The 5,000-nt window shown below is 53.3% G+C and overlaps 1 non-coding gene across 1 annotated transcript in view; it reads left to right on the top strand.

Moving 5' to 3' along the window:
* The first annotated feature begins 3,482 nt into the window (after positions 1-3,482).
* The window catches only part of LOC126432768 (small subunit ribosomal RNA), a 1,909-nt gene continuing 391 nt past the window's right edge, over positions 3,483-5,000 (top strand). The window contains exon 1 of the ribosomal RNA XR_007578211.1: positions 3,483-5,000. This exon is cut by the window's right edge and continues 391 nt beyond it. This is a non-coding gene — a ribosomal RNA (small subunit ribosomal RNA).

The raw sequence follows: 5,000 nt of genomic DNA on the forward strand, positions 1-5,000 counted from the left end.
ACCAGCATGGAAGAACATCCGGTGCATCCTCTCCGCCACATTACACAATCCACACTATCATAACCAGACCGGGAGGTCCACCCAGAAAACAGAATATCCCACCCTTCCGACATCCGCCATTGCTCAGCTAAGCCACGAACACCCACACATGTCCTACACAGGGGTGCACCCAACATCACCATACTGCCTCCTGTCACAGTACACAAACAATGGCAGGAATGAAAGACACAGATCTGCCACAACCTTGGAATCGGAGCGCCGCCTGTCATGAGCCACAAGTGCATCCTGACGTGACAAATCGGATGATCCCGCAGGCATGCACTTACGATAATCACTATCAACGAACCTGCCGCCGCCCCCCCCCCCCAAATACACCTTTCCCTACAACAATGTGTACCTTAACCTAAGCTATATCGTACCTTAACCTAACCGACATTGCGCCTTAACCTAACCTACGTTGTACCTTAACCTAACCTATGTTGTACCTTAACCTAACCTATGTTGTACCTTAACCTAACCTACGTTGTGCCTTAACCTAACCTACGTTGTGCCTTAACCTAACCTACGTTGTGCCTTAACCTAACCTACGTTGTGCCTTAACCTAACCTACGTTGTGCCTTAACCTAACCTACGTTGTGCCTTAACCTAACCTACGTTGTGCCTTAACCTAACCTACGTTGTGCCTTAACCTAACCTACGTTGTGCCTTAACCTAACCTACGTTGTGCCTTAACCTAACCTACGTTGTGCCTTAACCTAACCTACGTTGTGCCTTAACCTAACCTACGTTGTGCCTTAACCTAACCTACGTTGTGCCTTAACCTAACCTACGTTGTGCCTTAACCTAACCTACGTTGTGCCTTAACCTAACCTACGTTGTGCCTTAACCTAACCTACGTTGTGCCTTAACCTAACCTACGTTGTGCCTTAACCTAACCTACGTTGTGCCTTAACCTAACCTACGTTGTGCCTTAACCTAACCTACGTTGTGCCTTAACCTAACCTACGTTGTGCCTTAACCTAACCTACGTTGTGCCTTAACCTAACCTACGTTGTGCCTTAACCTAACCTACGTTGTGCCTTAACCTAACCTACGTTGTGCCTTAACCTAACCTACGTTGTGCCTTAACCTAACCTACGTTGTGCCTTAACCTAACTTACGTTGTGCCTTAACCTAACTTACGTTGTGCCTTAACCTAACTTACGTTGTGCCTTAACCTAACCCATGTTGTGCCTTAACCTAACCCATGTTGTGCCTTAACCTAACCCATGTTGTGCCTTAACCTAACCCATGTTGTGCCTTAACGTAACCCATGTTGTGCCTTAACGTAACCCATGTTGTGCCTTAACGTAACCCATGTTGTGCCTTAACGTAACCCATGTTGTGCCTTAACGTAACCCATGTTGTGCCTTAACGTAACCCATGTTGTGCCTTAACGTAACCCATGTTGTGCCTTAACGTAACCCATGTTGTGCCTTAACGTAACCCATGTTGTGCCTTAACGTAACCCAATTTGTGCCTTAACGTAACCCAATTTGTGCCTTAACGTAACCCAATTTGTGCCTTAACGTAACCCAATTTGTGCCTTAACGTAACCTAATTTGTGCCTTAACGTAACCCATATTGCGCCTCAACCTAACCTATATTGCGCCTTAACCTGACGCACGTTGTCGCTGAACCTGCTCTGTAATTGTTATGCAACTCGTTAAATTAGTGTAGTGTTGCCTAACCGCAACCCTCGCAATATAGTTCGCTATTCGCACTGCCCGGTCCCCTGTGTATCGCGTCATGTTAAACACCTTGCAAGTGTTGCTGACTTTCCACATGCTCCTGCTATACACTGTAATGTGGATAGCAGCAGGACGTACATGCCCCCCCCCTTCCCCCCTGCCTTCGCAAGCTGGTCGTTGAGAAGTTTGCATGTTCAATGCCCTTCGCATGCCGACGTACTCAGCCTACGTTGTGGTACGGCCTGTCACCTGTCCGCGGATGTACGCAAAACCCACAAACTGTGCTGCACATTGGTCCGTATGTACTGAATGATACATCGTGGCACATGTGTGACCGTACGACGACTGCGCCTAGCAACGGCGGACCATACAGTCCAAATATTGTGGACGCAGCTACGTGTCGTCTCCCTTTAGGAGCTGGATTGCAGTGTGGTACGCCATTCAGACGTGTGGGAGGAACGGACGCCCTGGATGGCGATCAGCATGAGCAGTCTGTTGATGTAGTGGAGCGTGTATTCGGACGTAGTCGTCTCTTCTCACACACTGTGATAGCATGTTGCACCGCGTTCCACATCTGCGACATGCTGCAGAGGCCGGCTGACAGTCGTTCGCGCAATGGACACCGCATACGTACGGGGGCTACCTTCCACGTGTTCTCTAGGCGTGCACATGTCGTTGCGTCTATGTGGGCAGACGTAGTGTGTTGTGACACCTGACACAGGCATGCAATACTCGTTGCAAATGGCGATGGACGTCTACGTTTGCTGGTGACGTTACGCAAATGAACAACTGGTAACCCGTTGTGGTGCGGTTGTTCTCGCTAGAGGTGAATCAGTGTTGGCGACGATCGGTCGAGCTATTAACCGGTTGTTTCATGGATACACACCATGCCCACGAACGTGAAAGGGGACCCACCATGCCCACGAACGTGAAAGGGGATCTGGGTGTGAGGCGATACGCGGCGGTGGCTGGGTGGGACCGTCCCCGGCCGGTGAGGGGGGGCCGCCCGGCGTGCTGGCAGCGCGGTGCGTGGGCGCACGCGCTACAGCCGGCTGGTGGGGGCGGCCAGTGGCAGGCGCGCCGGCCGACGGACGCGGCAGGCGGCGCAGCTGCGCGCCGGCGCCCCCTGCTCGCGGCGCCTTGCGGCCAAAGTAGGTCCTCGCGGGCCCGGTGCGAAGCGCGGTGGCCATCTGCAGTGTGCTGGTCCGATTGAGGACTGTGTGCGCTGAGGATGCGCCGCCGCCCGGCGCTCGGCGCCGCGACGCCGTCTGCTGCTCGGTCGCCCCAGCGGTTCTCGCAGGTGGTTTGTATCGCAGCTGTGCGGACGTGTTGGCGCGTGCGCTGTGCTGGGAGAGTTCGCTTCGGCACCCAAGTGGGGCTTTTGTCCTTCTGTGGCGCTGGCGTTGGAGCTGCCGGTCACCGTAGGTGGCGCGTGTTGTCTCCCGCCGGCAATGCCACGACAGCACGCTCCCGGGCCTCTGTCGGCAGCGGCAAGCTCAGTTGGGAGCACGGGTGGTCGCACCTAAAGCGTCTACTCGCCTAACTCCGGGCGATTGCGCCTCTCTCGAACCCGACCAAGTACTTAGGACGGCGCTGCGCGCCGCCGGGACCTGAGAGGGTTTCGAGGTGTGTTGTGCAGGGGAGCTCAGCCTCCTCCTGTTTGCAGAATAATTGAGCGGACGCTTGCGTGTTCGCGCGGGCCCCCGGGACACACTCCCGGGCGGCCGGCTGCTCAGCTCTAGTTGACGCAGCTCCCTGGTTGATCCTGCCAGTAGTCATATGCTTGTCTCAAAGATTAAGCCATGCATGTCTCAGTACAAGCCGCATTAAGGTGAAACCGCGAATGGCTCATTAAATCAGTTATGGTTCCTTAGATCGTACCCACGTTACTTGGATAACTGTGGTAATTCTAGAGCTAATACATGCAAACAGAGTCCCGACCAGAGATGGAAGGGACGCTTTTATTAGATCAAAACCAATCGGTCGGCTCGTCCGGTCCGTTTGCCTTGGTGACTCTGAATAACTTTGGGCTGATCGCACGGTCCTCGTACCGGCGACGCATCTTTCAAATGTCTGCCTTATCAACTGTCGATGGTAGGTTCTGCGCCTACCATGGTTGTAACGGGTAACGGGGAATCAGGGTTCGATTCCGGAGAGGGAGCCTGAGAAACGGCTACCACATCCAAGGAAGGCAGCAGGCGCGCAAATTACCCACTCCCGGCACGGGGAGGTAGTGACGAAAAATAACGATACGGGACTCATCCGAGGCCCCGTAATCGGAATGAGTACACTTTAAATCCTTTAACGAGTATCTATTGGAGGGCAAGTCTGGTGCCAGCAGCCGCGGTAATTCCAGCTCCAATAGCGTATATTAAAGTTGTTGCGGTTAAAAAGCTCGTAGTTGGATTTGTGTCCCACGCTGTTGGTTCACCGCCCGTCGGTGTTTAACTGGCATGTATCGTGGGACGTCCTGCCGGTGGGGCGAGCCGAAGGCGTGCGACCGCCTCGTGCGTGCTCGTGCGTCCCGAGGCGGACCCCGTTGAAATCCTACCAGGGTGCTCTTTATTGAGTGTCTCGGTGGGCCGGCACGTTTACTTTGAACAAATTAGAGTGCTTAAAGCAGGCAAGCCCGCCTGAATACTGTGTGCATGGAATAATGGAATAGGACCTCGGTTCTATTTTGTTGGTTTTCGGAACCCGAGGTAATGATTAATAGGGACAGGCGGGGGCATTCGTATTGCGACGTCAGAGGTGAAATTCTTGGATCGTCGCAAGACGAACAGAAGCGAAAGCATTTGCCAAGTATGTTTTCATTAATCAAGAACGAAAGTTAGAGGTTCGAAGGCGATCAGATACCGCCCTAGTTCTAACCATAAACGATGCCAGCCAGCGATCCGCCGCAGTTCCTCCGATGACTCGGCGGGCAGCCTCCGGGAAACCAAAGCTTTTGGGTTCCGGGGGAAGTATGGTTGCAAAGCTGAAACTTAAAGGAATTGACGGAAGGGCACCACCAGGAGTGGAGCCTGCGGCTTAATTTGACTCAACACGGGAAACCTCACCAGGCCCGGACACCGGAAGGATTGACAGATTGATAGCTCTTTCTTGATTCGGTGGGTGGTGGTGCATGGCCGTTCTTAGTTGGTGGAGCGATTTGTCTGGTTAATTCCGATAACGAACGAGACTCTAGCCTGCTAACTAGTCGCGTGACATCCTTCGTGCTGTCAGCGATTACTTTTCTTCTTAGAGGGACAGGCGGCTTCTAGCCGCACG

This window comes from Schistocerca serialis, unplaced genomic scaffold (genome assembly GCF_023864345.2).
Source record: "Schistocerca serialis cubense isolate TAMUIC-IGC-003099 unplaced genomic scaffold, iqSchSeri2.2 HiC_scaffold_1153, whole genome shotgun sequence".
Lineage (NCBI taxonomy): Eukaryota > Metazoa > Arthropoda > Insecta > Orthoptera > Acrididae > Schistocerca > Schistocerca serialis.